Here is a 23,223-nt window from a genome sequence, read left to right on the forward strand (position 1 = left end):
ATAAACAAAGAATGCTGTTTCTATAAAGAAGGATTTTTATATAGTTTTTATATAGTTTTTACATAGTTCTTAAATGTTTTTAAAATGTATGCAAATCTTTTGAGTATGTGTTTTATATCATATGTTATGTACTATATATGCACACATTTTTAAATACTTTGTTCACTTTAATTGGTGTGATTAATTAAGTCAGCTGACTTTGTAGAGGATTATTTAGGATGAGCACTGTCTTTGAATGTTGTCTGATGAAGCGACTGGATGTTGTGAAATTGCTTACTTTGTGTGTATTTTTGTAGTTTTATTGAATAAACAGTTTACAGTACGTTTCTAGCCTGCAGGCTTAGTGCAGTATTTTTATTTAAATACCAATACACGTTTATTTTTATGATATTCTGGCAGACTTTTACATATTTACAGTCCAACTAACTGCACTGAAAGGCAAACTGAACACATCAGCACTATAATGAACTGCTGTCTCAGCCGTATCAAAATAGACATTATTTTGAGCAGTACAACAGGCTGCCACTACTGTGTCTTGAAAATACTGTTACACAATCCATATAAATGTACTTTGTTTCCCTCTCAGCAGTAAGTGAAACAGTACTTGGAATATTAAAGCAACATCCAGTAAATCATTCACTTTTAGTGCCATTTAATAGAAACCCTGACATATTGTTTTCATCGTATTCATTTTAATTCCATATGATATATTAAAACCATGGGACTGTATGTGCAACAATATTCATCTTTCTTTAACAAGACATTTTATTGTAGACAAGACCCAGAGTTCGATATTAAGTTTCTATGCAGATGACCTAAGTTTTCAGCGCTTTCAATATCTTGTTGTATATCATGAAGATGTGGCGACTTGCAATAAAAAATGCCTTTTGTCCTGTTGATAATTTCAGTTCATTAACTAGATTACATATTACACTTCTGCAAATTTGCATTACTTGTTTTCTGTGCAAATCTCAACAAATACACTTATTCTAAACTTTGTCTGTGTTTTAGCTATTGTGAGATTTCATACAACAGTATCATGCTTTCAGTGAAAGCACAAGTTACAGCTATGGAAGTCAGAGTTCACTACACTCTCAATTAATTGGTCAAAATGGAAGTAGAGAATGCTGCAGGCACGTCAATCTGAAACAATTGTTCAAATATTCTCTTGGCACACATGAATGTCCCTGCCTTAGCAGATTAGCAATTATTCATTTGGAAAATTCAGTGATATTGTCTTACACCCCATCGTTTGCATAAGTATAACCCAGCAATTGCTAAGAGCTCATGGAACTGATGCAGTCTTTGACTTCAGCTTTTGACTGAGCATGTTTAATGACTGCTCAATGCTGGATAGTTTCTTGGCAAGCATGCCAAATATGATTTATCAGGTATTTAGTCCTGCAACAGTCGTCAATAGTAAAATGCTTTCTTAATTGAATTTCAGAGATTTTAACTTATCCAGGCCTCAAATAAGGCTGCTAGAATTAAGGGTAGCTTCTGCTTTCAAAACTATCATACAGAAATGGAAAAAACACTGAGCTCACAACAATATAACAATGGGATGCAATATAGCATTTTATATTTATTTTATGAATAACATCACTAGCAGAAGGCAGTCATTCTGAATAGAATACAGTATTAATACTGGTAGGTTAGTTATTAGATGCACAATGTGCTAAGAACAGATATTCTTTATATTAATTTCTGCTAAATTATTTATTTTATTATGAAAACGATTATATAGTTACTGCTGGAATATTGCCTATTTTGGTAAGTATATGCATTTTCATTCTTTGCAAAGCTATATTCATATGCTGAACCTGGCCTAAATTATGCAGACCGCCTTTCATGCTATGTTAGCGATTTCTTTCCTTAGTTTAGTCATAAGAAGGGCACAGTGGCACTTGAGTCATCTAATGTTGATTAAATAATAAGAAAAGTGACATGTAGTATTGAATTATTAGGTTTCAGCAATTCTTGTAATGTCACTGAGAGGCCTGCACTGTTAATTAGTTTAATCAGTCTCAGAAATTACATAGTAAATTAACAATCCACTACATTCAGCAGTCCCAGAAATGAAGATGAGAATGCATACTAGCTCAGTTTTCATGGTACCACCAAGGGTGATAGTGAAGGAGAATAACATGGTATCAACAATCACAATAATCACATGGTATCAACAATCACAATAATCACATGGTGTCAACAATCACAATAATCACATGGTATCAACAATCACAATAATCACATGCTGTCAACAATCACAATAATCACATGGTGTCAACAATCACACTAATCACATGGTGTCAACAATCACACTAATCACATGGTGTCAACAATCACAATAATCACATGGTGTCAACAATCACACTAATCACATGGTGTCAACAATCACAATAATCACATGGTGTCAACAATCACACTAATCACATGGTGTCAACAATCACAATAATCACATGGTATCAACAATCACAATAATCACATGGTGTCAACAATCACACTAATCACATGGTGTCAACAATCACAATAATCACATGGTGTCAACAATCACAATAATCACATGGTGTCAACAATCACACTAATCACATGGTGTCAACAATCACAATAATCACATGGTGTCAACAATCACACTAATCACATGGTGTCAACAATCACAATAATCACATGGTGTCAACAATCACAATAATCACATGGTGTCAACAATCACACTAATCACATGGTGTCAACAATCACAATAATCACATGCTGTCAACAATCACACTAATCACATGGTGTCAACAATCACACTAATCACATGGTGTCAACAATCACACTAATCACATGGTGTCAACAATCACAATAATGGCACTAGAGATGCATGGCTGCCCAGTCCCAGCAGTCCCAGTAATGACTCAGAGGTGGTATGGTCTCCCAGTTTTCACAGTCTCAATAATAAGTCAGAAGGCATATGGTCTCTCACTTTTGGTTGTCCCAGTACTGACTTAGAGGGCGTATGATCTTCTATTTTTGGCACCCCCACTCATTACTCAGGGGAAAATGGTCCCTAAGTTTCAGTAGTACCACTAATAATTCAGAGGGGTATGGTTTCCTAGTTTCTCCAGTGTAAATAATGACTCAGAGTGTGTATAGGTCCACAGTTTCAACAGTGCCACGGATTCAGATGGCGGAAGGTCCCCTTCAGTTTCAGTTTGTCAATTCCTATTAATGATTCTAAGGGTACACGGTCCCCCAGTTTTGGCAGCACTAACAATGACCCAGAGAAAGTAGAGTCACCTAGTCCATACTAACGCAGGAATGTCTCAGCTCCCCAGTCCATACTAACGCAGGAATGTCTCAGCTCCCCAGTCCATACTAATGCAGGAATATCTCAGCCCTCAGTCCATACTAACGCAGAAATGTCTCAGCTCCCCAGTCCATACTAACGCAGAAATGTCTCAGCTCCCCAGTCCATACTAATGCAGGAATATCTCAGCCCTCAGTCCATACTAATGCTGGAATGTATCAGGCCCCCAGTCAATACTAATGCAGGAATGTCTCAGCCCCCCAGTCCATGCTAATGCAGGAATTTCTCAGCCCTCAGTCCAAACTAATGCAGGAATGTCTCAGCCCCCAGTCCATACTAATGCAGGAATGTCTCAACCCCCCCAGTCCGTATTAATGCAGGAATATCCAACATCCCAATGCATACTAATGCAGGAATGTCTCAGCCCCCCAATGCATACTAATGCAGAAATGTCTCAGCCCCCCCAGTCCATACTAATGCAGGACTGTCTCAGAGGATACATGATTCCTTACTTTTAACAATTCTAGTTTTGACTCTGAGGGTGTAAGCCCTCCAGCTTTTCATAGTGCCACTAATGATTCTGACAGTATTTGTCCCCCTTAGTTTCAACAGTGCAAGCAATGACTCACAGTGTTCTTTGTCTCACAGTTTAAACAGTCCCCATAAAAACTGAGAAGGAGTATAGTCCTATGGTCTGAATGGTCTCAGTAATGACTCAGAAAGGATAGAGTCCCTCAGTTTACAAGTGCCACTAATGGTCCAGAGAGAACAGCGTCCCACAATTTACACAGTGCCACAAATGACTCAGAGAGGATACAGTCCCCCAGTTTACACAGTGTCATTAATGACGCACAAAGATGAGAGTCCCCCAATTTACTCAGTGCAACAAATGACTCAAAGAGATGCAGCCCTCCAGTTTTCACAGTGCTACTAATAACTCAGAGAGGATAGAGTCCCCTAGTTTACATAGTGCCAGTAATGACTCAGAGAGGATAGAATGCTTCAATTTACATAGTGTCACAAATGATCCAGAGAAGACAGAGTCTCCCAGTTTATACAGTTCCCCTAATTACACAGAGAGTTTACATAGTGCCCCTAATTATGAAGAGAGGATAGGGTTGCCCAGTTTACACAGTATCACTAATAACACAGAGAGGATAGAGTCTCCTGATTTTCACCTCCACTTAGAGGATATATAGACTCTAGATGGAAATGCACAACCCACCATTCCAGCAGTCCTAGTAATGGCCCTAGAAGTGCTCATTATGCTAATGTTTTTCGTCAACTAAGGAACTGGCTGTTCCCTTGTTCATATCTCCCTGGGTGTCCTTTTTAAGCCTAGCCATGCTTCACAAATATATCTGAGAAGGCTTGATACTCATGGGTTATCTTAAAAGGCATACATAGCCTTAGGCATGGGCGGTAAAGCATTTACAGGCTGCCTCTACCTACTAGAGACATAGATTCTAGACCTGGGGTAAATTTCAAATATCCCATTCACTAGTCCATGTTATGTTAGAATTGGGATATAGAAGAATTCTGCTTCACTTGGATGTGAAGCCATTCTAGAGAAGGAGTAGTCTCTGTGACACATACCTGTCCCTACAACATATCCTGTTTATGCTGCAGGCAAGGTTTCCAAACATGGATCAGGTAATTCTGATGCTGTTTGTTTTGTGGATTTGCAACAGGTCCATCTGAGTGGGATCAGAGGGTTCTTTGTAGGCCAGACATAGATCGCCTCTTACCAATCCTAAGGAGACTGAGTGCAGGGATAGGTCTTTGAGGTGGTCCATGTAGAATGTGCTCTTTAGGCCACGCTTTCTTGCTGTGAGCAACCTCTGTGGACACTCCAATCATTGCATGTGGCTAGTCCAGTACATACCAAAGGGGGTACTGTTCTGGGCTGATACAAACTGGGTGCAGAGGAACAACAACATTCTCAGTACCAGATTTCATACCCTTGCTTATAAGTTGTGCAACACAGAAAGATTTTCTAACTACTGTGTAAACACATGATGATCAAAGGTCAGGTTACTGTCTACATGCATCCCCAAATCCTTGACTACTGAGTCTGCTCTTAGGGGTATGTTATCAATGAGGTAGCTTCTAGGGGTAGTTGACTTCTTACAGGACACTATTACTTATTTCTTGGCACTGAGTTATAAACTCTGGCTCTGCCACCAGTTGTTTGTCAGTGTCAGGCATTCTTGGAGGATATTCATGTTCTGAGAGCTTCTATGACTGCACCTAGTTTACTATCATCTGCAAATTTGGTCAGCCAGAGGCTATGATGTCCTGAACTTCAGAGAAGTAGATCCCAAAAAGCAGTGGCTGCAGCACAGAGTTCTTAGGGTCTCTGCTAGGGACTGGCCTATTTGTGGAGGTGGACTCCATATCGTAACTTCTTGGGTTGTATCCGAGTGCCAGATGGCAATCCAGTGGGTGAACTTAGGGGTTTATGCCAAACTACATGTGTTTGTCTACAATGTCTGAGTGGGGAATTATATCAAATGCCTTGGCCAAATCAAGGTAGGCAGTATGTAGTATTTTGCCCTCATCCATTGCTTTGGTGACCTTCACAAAGAAAAACCTCAGACTGAGTTGGCCTGACCTGCACTTGATGAACAAACTGGGTAGGATCCAGTGTCTGAAGGCTTCCTATGTCATCCTATGTCATTGTTAATCACTTCCATGATAATTCTTTCCATGGCTTTGCATGTCAGAGTAGTCAGGCGTCTGGATCTGTATTTACTGGGGACCACAGATGTGAAGGGGTTGACTGTTGCAGTTCTCCTTGAGGCACAAAGCTTCAGTTAAACAGTGACTATAGTGGTCTGCATAGGTCAGGTTTCATGATATTTAAGAGGCATCTTGGGATATTATCAGGCTCCACTGAAGTGGTGCTGTTAGCCTTGGAGAGTGCATTGAGGTTGTACTTCCTAATGATAATTTGCGGAGGTTATGTTCAATAGTATTTTCTCAGGAGTGGCTAGGGGGAAGTGTACCTCTTTTCAGGGGAGACCGAAGGTGGTATTTATACTATTAGGAGAAATTTGGCCAGGGCATCAGGGAAATTCCCCTACTCTTTTTGATATGTGCAGTAGGATCTTTTATATCCACCTGAGCTACCACCAACTCAAGCAGATGGCACCTTGGATTAACATCTCTTTATTAATTGCAAATGAAGCCACCTACTCTGACTTAGAAAATGTAGTAAATCTACTGGCTGACAAATTCAGATCCAGTTTTACCCTTCTTCATAGATTTGACTATCAATATAAATATATATATATATATATATATATATATATATATATATATATATATAGATATATATATATATATATATATATATATATATATATATATACACACACACACACAGACACACACACACACACACACACACACACACACACATGCACACACACACACCCACATGCACACACACACACACACACACACACACACACACACACACACACACACACACACACACACACACACACACACACACACACACACACACACACACACACACACACACACACACACACACACACACACACACACACACACACACACACACACACACACACACACACACACACACACACGGGTTCCCTTCTGAATCTTGAAATACTAAACCTTCGAATTTCATATGGTCGAGACCATATTATCGAAGTTTTAGAATATCGAAATTCTGTACAGAGATCTGCATACAGCACTGTAGTACGATCTCGGAGTTGGTACATTTAAGTAGCGGGATCATGGGGGTTGAAACATTGAGAAAGTTGTTTTTCTTTTTCTTTTGGATTTATTTTGGAATGTCGAGATTCAGAAACATCGATCGTATGGTCTCAATCATATGAAATTCGATGTTTCGGAAATTCGAGATTCAGAAGTGAATCCACACACACACATATATACATATAGATGTAAGTCATTTTGTCCAAAACTTTACTGGTTGAAACTCAACTTAATATCTGAAATAGCAAAACTCAAAAAAAAAAAACATTTTTTGGCAGGGAGGTAAGCCCCTCCCAGCACCTTCCATGTTTGTGACCCCCCCCGCCCCCCATCCTCACTAAATTAAATATAGCAGATCCATGGCTGGACTACAGTGGAAGAAAAAAAATCTAAGTCGGTTTCTTACCTTTCCTGTAACTAGTCTACTCCAGATACAGATTTGCTGTATCCAGGACTGTATGTAAGCTTCTGAGCCCCCCAAGCTTTCTGTGTTGGGGGGAAGCCTTCTAGCTTATCAGTGGGAGTGGTAAGCACTAAGTAGCCCATCTACCACAGGATGAGTGGTTTCTGGCCAAGAAATTGTAGTTATTGGCCGTTTGGGCAACCTCTTCCACCTCTCTCAACTTTCTGATTTGAAAGCCTGCATTTGCACTTGTTTCTGTCCTGTAACTCATCTAGTGCAGATACAGATTCTTAGTTTTAGCACTTGAATTTACTTATTCGTGATCAGCACTTGTTCAAAACTTGTAAGCACTAAATAAGCTACTGATTACTACAGCACTCAACCTTCCTCATTACCTAGAGGAAAACAGTTTTGGTACTTACTTTCCTCACTTGCTTAGAGAAAAACAGCTCTTGTACTCACTTTCCTCACTTATCTAGAGGAAAATAGTTTTTTATTCAGGCATATCCAAGGGTCAGCTCCCAGTGTTCTCTCCTGTCTGTCTGATGAATCTGGGCATCTTAGGGCAATGTTGAAATTGCCTCATGTACACAGACAACCCTCTCCTCCTACCACTCAACACTACAACCTGTGAGAGATGCACTTATCTAGCCATACTGGAGGTAAATCTCTCTCCATACAAGACTGTACTTGACAGTCAAGAGGAGAAGGTAAACACTTGCACCACACCATACTCATCACATAGTCTCAGTAAGTCTACACCACTAAAATCCACACATAAAAACAACAACATCCACGGAGGTTCTCAATAATAATCTGCTCAAGCAACAGAGACCTCCAAAGCAGAAATGCAAGCAACCTCCAACCCCCAATACAACCCAAATGACACACAGCCCGCAGACTCAGTGTGCCACTCAACCACAGCCAATAAGGCAAAACAACGTACCCAACACACTAGTCATAGGTGACTCTATAGTCAGGCACACTGATGTCTCACTCACCAGGCTAAACAAGGAGAAGGTTACTGTCAGCTGCCTGCTGGATGCCAAGATCTGCCACATAACCCACGCACTCGGGTCACTCCACAACAAGTACAAATGTGACTCTGTCATTGTCCATGTTGGTGTGAACGACCTGAGACGTACCTCCCTGGGCTACATGAAAAGAGACATGGAATAGCTCTCCGATCTTGTAGCCCAGGTAGGTATGACCCTAGCCCTGAGTAGCATCCTGCCATCACCCAGAATGATACCGCAGTACAAGGACAAAATGATTGACTTCAACAATTGGCTAAGCTTCTAGTGTCATTCTAAAGGGATCCAGTATCTGTCTGCCTGGGATGACATGGTTGACAGACCATGATGCTTTGCCAGAGATGGCCTAAACCTGTCACCCCTGGGATTCCGGATACTGGCTAAGGTTCTTGCCACCCCTATAGTGCCTTTTTTAGGCAAGGTTCAAATGACAAATTCACCACCGTACCATGAACAGGTAAGCAAAAACTGAGGGTGATGTTACTCAATGCTAGAAATCTAAATCTCAAAATGCACTCACTCGAGGCACTCCTTGAAATAGAGAACATTGATATCTGTGCAGTGACTGAGACCTGATTCTAGGCTCCAGAGAGCACCCCTGCACTACCAGGCTATAACTCATACCACACTTATCGGCCATGTAACCTGGACTGGAACACCAAAGGCGGAGGTGTGTCCATATTCATTAAGGATATCCACACCTCCAGGCTAGTTGCCCAACATAATGCAGCCAGTGTTATCCAAGTGTAACTAACTGTGCAAAACTGCAATACAAATTGTAGCTTGCTACAGATCCCCCAGCATGCCCCAGGATTCCCACTCCTCTTTTCTTGATGAAATGGAAAATATTAGGGTTCAACCAAACACACTAATAATGGGCGATTTCAACTACCCCACCATTAACTGGGAAAACTACTCATGTACCAACTCCTTCGCTCAACACTTTCTGGAATTCATAAACTCCAATGCCCTGGATCAACTTATCCACACCCCAACCAGGAGCAACAATATCCTAGACCTAGTCATTACCAACATGAGTGACTGGTGTTCCACACCTGAAGTCAATGTCTCATTGGTCCGATTGGACCATAAGCTAATTACCCTAGATATCCACATCCTGACCCCACCCCCCATTAAGGAAACCACGGTAAAAAATTTCTCCAAAGCCAACTTCATGCTTCTTAAGACAGAAGTAGTGAACTTCATGTCACCCATGCAGATGGACAGTACGCTTACAACTACTGAATCCTACACAATTGCACTTTATAAGCACTTACACAAGTGCATGGATCGTGCTATCCCAAACAGAACCAAGATGCCATCCTCCAAAAAAGGAAGCCAATCTGGTGGTCCTCTTGCCATAAACAAACTATACAACAGAAGGAAGAAACTGTTGCAAAAGAGAGTAAAATCCCATGAGTGGAGGAGCTCCCTGGTCAGCCTCAGTAAGAAGCTGCGATCTCTGATAAAATCCTCCAAAGCTAGTTACGAAAACAAAATCACCACTGATTCTAAAGACAACCACAAAGCATTCTATAGCTATGTCAAGAATTTCAATGGCAATACTCAAATCTGCTCTGAGTTACAGCACAATGGCACTAAAGATACAGACCCAACTGATATTTCCAACATCCTGGCAGATAGGTTCAGTGCTAACTTTACCCACCTCTCACCCCCTAAAGATCCCATCTCTATACCAGAAGAATGCAAAGTTCCTGTAATCACGGCTGCACAGGTAGAAACCACAGTCTCCAAAGCCAAGAACACAGCATCCATGGGACCAGACAACATCCCAGGCTGCGTTCTACATGAACTACAGAATGAACTGGCACCCCACCAAGTACCATGTCCAATTATAGCCTCACCTCAGGCTTTGTGCCTGCTGAATGGCACACAGCGACGGTTATCCCACTCCACAAGGGAGGAGCCACCATGGACCCCGGAAACTACCACCCCATTAGCCTGACGAGCCTGGTCTGCAAGGCCATGGAATGTATCATCATGGAACTTATAAACAAAGACATTGGTAATTTCCAAACTCTGGACCCCACCCAGTTCGGATTTGTGAAAGGCAAATCATGTCTCCTAAACCTGATAGACGTCTTTGAAGCAGCCACCAAAGCCATAGATGAGGGTAAGGTAGTTCACACAGCCTATCTAGATCTTGCCAAGGCTTTTGACACCATCCCCCACTCTGGAATTATAGATAAACCTCACTAAACTAGGTATAAATCCCTATGTCACAAGATGGGTTGCCAATTGGCTCACTGACAGAACCCACACTGTGAAAGTAGCAGACTCCAAACCCGACTTCAGACCAGTGACAAGTGGAGTACCACAGGGTTCAGTCCTGGGTCCTCTCCTGTTTGGTATCTACTCCTCTGAAGTACAGGCTAACACAGAAGGTCTTTGGCTAACAAAGTTCGCAGATGACTGCAAACTAGGAGCAATAATCGAAACTCCTAACGATGTGGACATCCGACAAAAGGGCCTCACTGAGACAGATGCCTGGTGTCAAAGCCATGGCCTCAAGCTCAATGCCAAAAAGTGCATTGTCATCTCTTTTGGTAAAAACTCTGCACACATGAACTACAACATAGGCAGTAGTATACTTAACACCGAAAGTGTGATAAGAGACCTTGGGACACAGGTGGACAGTAGTCTCCTTTGATAATCACATCACCACAGTAGTCAGTAAATCCTTCTACATGGCACACCTCATCACAAAAGGTTTCTCATCCAGAAAAAGAGAGGTCATTGTCCCCCTCTACTCATCACTCATTAGACCCATTATAGAGTACAACGCCTCTTTTGGTATGTACCTCACAAGACATCTACAACAACTGGAAAGGCTGCAGAAATACTTCACAAAGAGGATTACCGGCCTCAAACAGATGCCCTACGCAGATCGTCTCAAAAAACTCCAGCTTTAATCCGCTGCATATCGCCTACTCAGAGGTGATCTCTGCCAAACACACAAAGCTATGTCAAACCCAGAGCTGTTGGACATGCTCCACTTAAAGAAGTCCCAATCCCTCTGAGGTACATGCTCTAGGGACCTAAATCTTGTCACCATAATAAACAGAACATGCCAGAGGGAGAGATTCCTGTCCCAGAGACTTCCCATACTCTGGAACAAACTACCTATCTATATCAAACAAAGCTCCTCATTAGTACTCTTCAAGAAAAATCTTGATGATTGGATGGGAAATAGGAAATTCACCCCTGGGATCACTTCTGTGGCCCTACTCGACAGTGGCACAGGAAAATAAATTTCTTGGGTGGCAAAAGCCAGGGTACCTTTTGGGCTGGGTTTTTATAGGCCCTAGGGCCGATAGCCTATTACCTACCTATGAACCTAAGAAAGGGAAAACCACTGAAAGTCCAATACCAGCTTAAACAATCCAAACTACTGGTGATTAAACAAACTTCAATATTACTTATAGATCTTTAAGGAAACTCATACTAGTAATCAAAAATAATTTTACAATGTACAAAACCATTTATTATGATTTTTTTGTTTTCATTAATTTAAGTTAAATAAGTTTCAACAAGTTTAAATTTAACAATATGAGTTTTCAACAAAATGATATAGCACAGATCCATGTATTGAGGCACGCTAGTTTTCCAGCCTGTGGGGGGTAAGACATCTCCCTCCCATTAGGAAAAACAATAGAGCACAGATAATACTGGTACTTGTGAGCAGCACACCTACTGTCTGAGAATCACAAAAATCAGGAGAAAAGAACTAACTGTGCACTGCAGACAAGCTCAGCTGAGACTTCAGAGTAATCAAGCTACTGTGCACTGTAGACAAGCTCAGCTGAGACGTCAGAGTAATCAAGCTACTGTGCACTGTAGACAAGCTCAGCTGAGACTTCAGAGTAATCAAGCTACTGTGCACTGCAGACAAGCTCAGCTGAGACGTCAGGGTAATCAAGCTACTGTGCACTGTAGACAAGCTCAGCTGAGACTTCAGAGTAATCAAGCTACTGTGCACTGTAGACAAGCTCAGCTGAGACTTCAGAGTAATCAAGCTACTGTGCACTGTAGACAAGCTCAGCTGAGACTTCAGAGTAATCAAGCTACTGTGCACTGTAGACAAGCTCAGCTGAGACTTCAGAGTAATCAAGCTACTGTGCACTGTAGACAAGCTCAGCTGAGACTTCAGAGTAATCAAGCTACTGTGCACTGTAGACAAGCTCAGCTGAGACTTCAGAGTAATCAAGCTACTGTGCACTGTAGACAAGCTCAGCTGAGACGTCAGAGTAATCAAGCTACTGTGCACTGTAGACAAGCTCAGCTGAGACGTCAGAGTAATCAAGCTACTGTGCACTGTAGACAAGCTCAGCTGAGACTTCAGAGTAATCAAGCTATTATAACTTGTTTAGAACTCAAAACTTCTTCATTGAAAAATTATATACATATAAGTGGCATTTAATCAAATGAAAGAACAGTTTAACAAATTGTCAAAGATTCCAAAGACAGCCACAAGGCATTCTATAGTTATGTCAAGAATCTAAATGGCAATGCTCAGATCTGCTCTGAGCTACAACAGAATGGCATTAAATTTACTGATCCCAAGGATATTGCCAATATCCTAGCAGATCAATTCAGTGCAAACTTCACCCCCTCTCACCCCCTAAAGGGCTCATCTCAATACTGAAAGATTGCCAAATTCGGGTAATAACAGCCACACAGGTAAAAATGCACTCTCCAAAGCTAAGAATACAGCATCCATGGGACCAGACGACATCCCAGGCTGTGTACTACATGAACTACAAAATGAACTGGCACCTCACCTAAGTGTCATGTTTAGTCATAGCCTCACCTCAGGCTTCATGCCCACTGAGTGGCACACAGCTACAGTTATCCCACTCCACAAGGGGGGATCCACCTTGGATCCTGGGAAGTATCTACCCATCAGTCTGACGAGCCTGATCTGCAAGGCCATGGAACATATTGTCATGGAACGTATAAACAAAGACATTGGCAACCTTCAAACACTGGACCCCATGCAGTTTGGGTTCGTGAAGGGCTGATCTTGTCTCCTGAACCTGAGCTCCAGAGCTGTGGACAAGGCTAAGGTGGTCCAAACAGCCTATCTGGGCCTTGCCAAGGCTTTCAGCACCATCCCCCACTCTGGAATCATAGATAAACTTACTAAGCTGGGCATTAATCCCTATGTCACTCGATGGGATCCCAACTGGGTTGCTGACAGAACCCACACTGTAAAAGTAGCCGACTCTAAATCCACCTCCAGACAAGTGACAAGTGGAGTACCTCAGGGTTCAGTCCTGGGACTGCTCTTGTTTGGCATCTACTTCTCTGAAGTACAGGCCAACACTAAGGGTCTCTGGCTAATAAAGTTCACAGATGACTGCAAACTCTGAGCCATTATTGAATCCCCACATTATGTGGATATTCTACAAAAGAGCCTTACAGAAACAGATGCTTGGTGCCAGAGCCACGGGCTCAAGCTCAATGCCAAGAAATGTATAGTTATCCCCTTTGGGGAAAAAACATGTATCTGTGAATTACCACATAGGTGGCAGTACACTAAACACTGAAAGTATGATAAGGCATTTAGGGACACAGGTGGACAGTGGTCTCACCTTCGATAACCACATCGCCACAACAGTCAGGAAATCCTTCTATGTGGCACACCTCATCACCAAGGGTTTTTCATCCAGAAAAAAAGAGGTCATTGTCCCACTGTACTCATCCCTCATTAGACCCATTATAGAATACAATGCCCCATTTGGTATGTACCTCTCAAGACATCTGCAACAACTGGAAAGGCCACAGAAATACGTCACTAAAAGAATCACAAGCCTAAACCAGATGCCCTATGCTGACCATCTAAAAAAACTCCACCTATACTCTGTTGCATATCGTCTACTCAGAGGCGATCTCTGCTTAACATACAAGGCCATGTCAAAGCCAGAGCTGTTGGACATGCTGCACTTAAAGAAAACCCAATCTCTCAGAGTCACACGCTCCAGGGAGTTAAATCTTGTCATCACAATCAACAAAACATGCTGGAGGGATAGGTTCCTGACCCAGAGACTCCCCAGACTCTGGAAAAGACTACCCATACATGTCAAGCAGAGCGCCTCTTTGGCCCTCTTCAAAAGGAACCTTGATGATTGGATGGGAGATAGGAAATTCACCCCAGGGATCACGTCAGTTGCCCTGCTAAACAGGGGTCAAGGGAAGTAAATACTGTGGGAAGAAATAGCCAGGGAATTGTTATGGCTAGGCTTGTATAGGCCCTAGGGCCAATAGCCTAGTACCAACCTATGAACTTATGAACCTATTAACAAAAGTCAAGCTATAAAAAATGTGTGATCCTTTTGAAATCTGCCTTTCCTTCATTGTGTGTGAATGTAGCTCACTAAGGTCCAGAAATATACCCTTTATTTGCTATTGTATGACCTTGAAGTTGGCATACAAAAAGTTGTAAGGATTGCCTCCTTGCCTCCTTGCAAAATAAAGTTCTTATTTATGTGAATACTTCTGATGGTTTGCATGGTTTGGGTTTTACTAGGTGTGCTTATGTGATCCTATGAGACTATGTAAATGTGGGTTTTGTTGTTATAGTCTGAGTGTATTTATGTGTAGGACTGAGTATAAATTGAATGTCAAGACTTTAGATTGTTTGTGGTACACTCCAAAGGTTTAGGCTCATATTTATTGAGGATTCTGGAGGAATGTTTAGTTAATCGATTTTCTCTGACTCGAGTAGACAGTCTAGCGTAGGAAAATGTGTTTTATGTACACCTCAATGCAATGGGTTTTGTTGTATTACACTGATATAAACTGTATTTTATTTATTTATTTATTGATATTTGTTAACCAGGTTGGTCCAGCTGAGCTTGTGGCCTGTTTTCAGGGGAGACCCGAGGAGAAAAACTCCAACAAAAAAAAAAAAAACAGACAGTTTACAGAAAAAAAAAAACAAATAATGACAACATTTACATTAACATTAGATAAGAAATTTAATATTGGCTCAAAATACATTCTGTAGATTCATTTTATGTGCATATCAGGAATTGTCCCGGTATTTACTTGGTCAGAGTTGGAAAGTTGTCACCCACTGACAGATCACTATAACTTCTGTCATCATTGACCTACAGGTTATTTAACCTCAGTTACAGTATCCGTTTCACTCTCACATTAGAATTCGGTAAACCACCGCTGCTTAATTTCTTCAGCTTCTATTCCTTTCAGAAGATTTCCAGATACTGTAATGCCTTCTCCTCATGGATTACAAACTCAGGATATCATCAGCATAACCATCACCATAAGTTGTCTGAATGGCGCAACACTCTCCTTTGGTGCAAAGGCTGTGGACTCTCTTCGGCCTGCGGGTTCAAGACTCACCCACTAGCAGTAAACATTGACAAATATTTAAAACATTTGTTTTCACAGGAACCCCACTTATTAATGGATTCCACGGATTTTCTGGGAACGTTGACTCCTGACATTTGTAAAAAAGGTACTGGAGTTTTAACTATTGGCATGGTCGATTTATTTAAGTCTATCCCTACGGAAGAAGGCCTATCCCTTTTTTGGACACATCGATTGAATGTTTACTTATCTGGAGATAATATTGGGTATTTATTGAATTTTGCTACCATAGTTTTGGAAAATAGCTGTATTTATTTTAAAGTAGACATATTTAGGCATGTTAAAGATATATTGCTATAGATGCAGCCTGCACTTCCATATATGCCAATGCAGTTCTGTTGGCTTGGGAGAAAAACAAGTTTTTTTCTTCTGAATTTTATGAATATAGTAAAATATATCTTAGATTTTTGGATGATATTTTTATTGTATGCAAAGGACCAGATGAGAAAATTAATGATTTTATTGCTTTTTTGCACAGATCTATTGGCTTTTTAAAATTGACTTTTAACTTTGATAAGGAAAAGGTAAAATATTTGGATGGGAATATCAGTCTTGGTTTTAAATCTAACATTTAGAGGAAGCCCACTTTTAGCAACTCATACTTGCACTTAATTAGTCTTCACCCAAAACTTCATAAAACGTCAGGGCATTAGGGTATCTAGGATGATGTCCACAAGAGAAGACTCGGAAACAGAAATGAATACTTTAACATTGATGTTTCTTGAGAGGTGTTACCCTGAAATTGCAGTGAGTGATATTCTTAATGAAGTAAAGGACTGCTGGGGTTATGAAATACAAAGCAATTTTTAGGAAGGCCCCTCCTATGGAAAGAGGAAGTTAAACTTCATGAGGAAAACAATTATGGTATTTTCACGAAGACATGAGGTGGCATATAATGGTAGTTCTAAGGACATTAAACATATTATTAAGAGTAATTGGAAGTTTTTAAAGGGCACTGAAGATTTAGATAAAAATTTAAAACGCTCTTGGAAAGACCTAAGTGTCAAACTAATGAAATGGCAAACCAGGAATCAACATTAAAATGTGTTACTTGTAAATAGAGTTCATATAGTCTAGAGAAGAAATTCATCATTTAAAAAAATAGGTTAAATTCTGAGGTCATATTTAAAGAAGGGAATTGTGCTACCACAGGATTGGTGTATTTGGCTGTATGTTCAAGATGTGATAGCTTGTATGTGAGGAAAACTGAAACGATACTTAGAAAAAGTATCTATGGACATAACTTAGATTTTATGAGGAAGAATGTCAATAATGCCTTGGCAAAACATGCAGAAGTATTTTGAATTACCGCTTCTGGTGTACACAAACACACACCTTCCTCCCCACACACAAACACAAGCTCTGTCCTACATAAAAGCAGGGGGGAAAGCACCCCTGCACCCCCCATGTGGGGGGCTGCACCTCCAACCCCCCTACTTAAATATTCTAACCCCGAGGTCGTACTACATACAAAACACATAAAGCACCACCACACAAACTACATTCTCCTCGCACACACACATCACCATAACAAAACACACCAACAAACACCACAGCCCCTACCCAAAACCCTTAACACATAAACACTTACCTGAATCCATAACCACAGTGAGACACCAAAAGAGCTAATTCAAAATCTCTGGTATGTGTGATTTTGAATTTCACACTTCTGAGTTTTCGTTCTTTTCAGATTTCCACTTTATGGGCTCGAAATACTGAAATTTGATATTTCAGTATTACGAGCTTCTAAAGTGAATCTGTATATATATATATATATATATATATATATATATATATATATATATATATATATATATATATATATATATATATATATATACATATATTCAGTGAGGCTTTTTAGGAATTCACTACATATTTTTCCATTTGGCACATGTGGCTTTAAATTTTACTAAGTAGCAATATGTTTTTGTCATATTGGTATCTTAGTACTGTATCTTTAATTTTTTAATTATGCTTTCTTAATTGGTTTGAATATTCAAGGAAGTGATGTAATGGAAGCGTTTTAATTGGTTTCAATATATAAGGAAATGATGTAATGATAGAAACCATTCTGATGAAATCCCTGGTGAGGGACAAAGCACTTAATGAATGTTTGCAATGGCTTGTGGAATAAAGACCAGTGTTGTTGACAGTATTCCCGTTTTTAGCACTCGGTCTTTGTTTACTAGTTTGTTTATGAATGCTGTCCTGCTATCATGTGACACACAGTGATCCTCATAAGCACTTCATAGCCTTAATCTTCTGAGCTAAATTGCCAGAATAACTATCTGTTAACTTTACTACAATCTTTCTGCTTCTTTAAATTTAGTTTCCATCTTAATTTTAAACAAATGCATTTATTCCTCTATGTTTAACTTGTTTTCCTTGTCAGGAGTGCTGATGATTGAGTTTTATTTTGGTATCATACTAGTTATGGAATCATGTTTGCAAGCATTCAGACTTTGAGCAATCTAACTGCCCATTTAATGAATGAAAACATAATGACTTAGACATGCTTTAAAATACTGAGATGGTTCCATCTCAGTAACACAACATAACTAAAATAAAATGTTGAACCTTGAGTGTTCACATACCTCTCAAATGCTTTGTTTAAAAATTATGTGCAAAACTAAATAATATTAGTAGAAACAAAAAGTTGAATATCTGAAAAAAGTTTAATATTAGACTAATTCACCTAAAAGTTTAAGAGAACAATAGGTTTTACATCAATATGTATTTTCTGAACAATAAGAGGTATAAAACTCTAATATCTGACATTATTGACTGACTGCAGTTCTAAGGAATTTACTACAAAGGTAAACATTTTGTGAGTGTCAGGACAAAAAATGAAGCAAAATCAGGGAGAGTTAAAAGGTATGAGTTCTAAGCACATACTACTAAAATATATCAACTGTTCTGCCTGAGATCAGGCATGAGGATTCTAGTCCTGAATCATTTGTGTAGGAATATTTTTTGTTTTTATGATGCCAACAATCTCACATCAACAAGTGTGTGATGTACTGAAGGGACAGGCTGGGGTATACTGTCAGTGATGCTGAAGGTGGACACTCCTATCTTGAGGACTGGTCCACCTCTGTTACTAGTGTTGAGGGCTGCCCTGGGAGGGGGAGGCCTTGAATAGCCACATATAATGCCATGACGTCCACCCAACCATCTACTGTGGAGGTGAGTAGGGTAAGATTTGGATGCCCATAAGGGCATGATTCATGGAGCTCATGCATCATAGATGCACAGTATAGGCCTTCAGTTGCAACATTCATTCCTTAGACACGGACAGGATAGTTCCTCGGACCCTTCTAGGAGATGGCACTCACAGGGATTGGTGCATGCATGGCCTGCACACACATCTCCAGTGTGTGCCCTGCACTTGAGTTTAGGAGTTCAGCACAGTGATATGACATCTACGCACACACACACACACACGCACACACACGCACACACACGCACACACACGCACACACACACACACACACACACACACACACACACACACACACACACACAAACAGCAATGGTAACAGTGCCTAAGCCGTGCCCAGTACACACTAGGCCTCGTGCTTCTCCCCCATGTCTGATAACCACAGCACCCAGTTATTTTAAACCACACACACACACACACACACACACACACACACACACACACACACACACACACACACACACACACTTGCCTGTGGGTGACACTCAACACTTTGTCCTTCCTCACCTGTCCACCTGTGCAAAATGATGAAAATTCTGTCCTGCTCTTATGTTCTTTGTTACTTGGAAAGCCTATGTCTGATGCACAAAATGGCCAGTATATACATGGAGGAGCTCAGCCTGGGTGTAAGGTGTGCATGCCATACTCTTAATGTTCTGTATAGTGCTTTATTCTGACTCATAGTTAAGAACCACCTACTGCCTCTTAATGAGTGCTGTGACATACTGATCCTACCTTCAGCTTGCACAGTCATTTCCTGCTACCAGGTCCTCCACAGCTTCTCAATACTCTCCTCTTTCAGTGATCCATTTGCTGAAACTTCCCTGTACTAAATGTATACTTCCCACTACAAGTGTTTTCTGAAAATTATGTGCTCTCAAATAGCACAGACTGAAAATATCTTAGTAGGTGTGCCAGAGTCATACTGCAGATACATACAGGCAGTGAAACCAAGCCTTAAGCAAGCCAAGCCCTCATTGGAAAATGTCCCAGGTTTGTGGTAGGACACACATTGATGATTTCTGATAGAAGTCATTAATCATGGCTTCATTGCAAATAAGATGCCGATGGAGAAAATCACCTCATACAAACCACTGATACAGTTACACATGTTTCATATATTGCTTTCATGGATACTGCTTGGATGGCCTGCTGATACACCAGGTATACTTCACATAATCGAATTTACACTTACCTGAAACTGAAAAGGATATAATGACTTGACAGAAAACTTACTTTCATGAACACTCGGATCACAGCAATTTTACACCGGAAAAGGAGCCACTTGGCCACTACTACAAAATAAACTGAAGCAAATCAATCCCACCCAAGTGGGGCATTTCACTCCCACACCCCCCATGTGGAGGGCTATACCTCCACACACCCCTCACTAAATATACCAACTCTGAGATCACACTACAGTGGGGAAAAGGGCAAAGTTCACCATGGTGGCCAATTGTTTCCTTTCCCAGAGTAAAATTCCAGAGAGCCAATCGTTCATGATATGTTTTTAGCAAAGTTGTCTCTTCCGTTTAGGTTTCAGGTAAGTGAAAATTCAATCATGTACAGGGGATCCAATACATCATGTATCGTAAGTACTGTACTATATCTACTCCTCTATAGACTGGGAGACATATACTGCTTCAGACTCGCAGGCACAATGATTCCAGGACATTATAGCAATAACCCACGCCTGGGTATGGGTAATGTGAGATTTAACCATGGTTGGTGTGGTTTGGTCCCGAGGGCGAAGCCCGAGAGACCAAACAAAGACAACCGTGGTTAAATCCCGCATTACCCACACCCAGAAGTGGGTTATTACTATTATACTATGACATTATTTAAAAAAAGAAACAATTAATTTTCTTAAATAATGGCATTGTATAATGCCTCTTTGCTGCCCTTCCGCAGCTGTCTGGCATCCGAGGCAGTTCTGATGTACTGCGCATGCCTAGGCAGTACATCAGAGCTGTGGCCAAAAGCAACGGAGAAAGCAAGATCTCCATTGCTTTTTACTGTTTCGCTATGTTAAATGGGTTTAACATAGCGAGACAGCTTTAAAATAAGCAACGGAGATGCCCGTTGCTTATTTTAAAGCTGTCTCGCTATGCTAAACCCATTTAACATAGCTTAAATAAAAAGCAATGGAGATCTTGCTTTCTCCATTGCATTTGGCCACAGCTCTGATGTACTGAGGCATGCGCAGTACATCAGAACTGCCATGATACCAGCCAGCCGCGAAGGGCAGCAAAGAGGCATTATAATGCCATTATTTAAGAAAATATTATTTCTTTCTTAAATAATGTCAGTATATAACAATAACCCACTTCTGGGTGTACGCGGATTTACCCATGGTTGTCTTTGTTTGTCCTCGGCTTCCCTCGGGACCAAACCATGCCAACCGTGGGTAAATCCCGCATTACCCACACCCAGGCATGGGTTATTGCTATAATATTCCCCATTGGGCTGGTCTGGATGCCATTGAATATTGGCTCTATAAATCAAATATCTATCAACCTGGCTTTAACACTTTTTTGATCAATCTTACCAAGCATGTGCTAACGGAAAATGTATTTTTTTTATGATAAGGAATGTTATCTACAGATTAAGGGCACTGCTATGGGGGCATCTTTTGCCCCCATCTATGCTGATTTATTCATGGCTTACATTGAGGAGATTTTGATTTATGATGATACTCATAACTTGTTTTTGCCAGAAATTGACATCTGGCGGAGGTATTTGGATGATTGCTGGATGGTGTGGAGATCTGATACTGAGTATCTTAATGAATTCATGGGATACTTAAATGACAACAAATGGGGAATACAGTTCACAATCAGTTATGATCGTGATTCCATCACATTCCTGGATGTTTTGGTCACCAGAAAAGAGGATCATACCTTGAATACTGAGGAATATAGGAAGTTTCCAGAATATAATACTTTACTCCACGCCTCCAGCTATCATCCAAAACACATTGCCAGAAACATTCCCAAATCACAATTCATTAGAATCAGACGCAATTGCTCGGATGATCATAGTTATCAATATCATTGCCAGGATTTATATGATAGATTCATCAATAGGGGCTACAGTCCTGCTTATGTTACCATGGCACAAAATCATGCATTGGGTCTCAGCAGACAGGACCTATTGATATATAAGAACAAACCATTGTCTAAAAATACATTACGTTTTACTACAACTTTTGGTAGAAACACCAATAGGTTTATGGATATTGTCAAGGACAACTGGAATATATTGAAGGCAGATGCTGCAATTAATACTTTGGTTCCCAATGTCTGTTCATTCTCTTTCAGAAAAGGAAAAAACTTAGGAGCTCATTTCAATCATTACAAACATCATTCTGATTCCATGTTACCCCAGTTGTATCAAACTACCATTATGGGTGACAAACTTACTGGCTGTTTTCCTTGTGGCCATTGTACTAATTGTAAACATATTTTGAAATCCAAGGAATTTAGTAGCAAAAATTGCAGTACAGTGTATGACATCAAATTCTTTGCCAACTGTAACACTGACTGGGCTATTTACATGGCAAGTTGCAGCTGTCAATCATTTATTTATTTATTTATTTTATTTATTTATTTGCATTTGTTTAACCAGGATAGTCCATTGGGCTCAAGAACCCGTTTTCAATGGAGTCCTGGGGAGAAAAGCTCCACATACATAATTAACAGAGAATGAGGATAAACATAGACATTACATGGGGTTCAACATGAGAAAAGTAACAAGTACAGGGGAAATACATATACATTTGATGGGGTAAAACATAATACAATGTACATAATAAATCATGCAGAAAACAGCTGAAACAAGGCAATAAGAGATACACCAAATTAAAAAACAAAAATATGCTGCCTGGTGTTCTTATAGTCCGAGTAGTCAGAGCTGAAAGAGATTTTATATTGGTCAGACCTCTCGACCATTTAGGCTACACATGTCTGAGCATTTGAGTGATATAAAATGTAAAAGAATAACTAATGCATTATACAAACATACACTCAAACACCAGACAGCTAAATTTCATTTTATTATTATTGACAAACTCATTGGGGATCGAACCCATAAATCTGGTTGGCACCACAAA

The sequence above is a fragment of the Protopterus annectens genome, chromosome 4.part0, assembly GCF_019279795.1.
Source record: "Protopterus annectens isolate FY-2018-M chromosome 4.part0, PAN1.0, whole genome shotgun sequence".
In the NCBI taxonomy this organism is placed as follows: Eukaryota; Metazoa; Chordata; order Ceratodontiformes; family Protopteridae; genus Protopterus; species Protopterus annectens.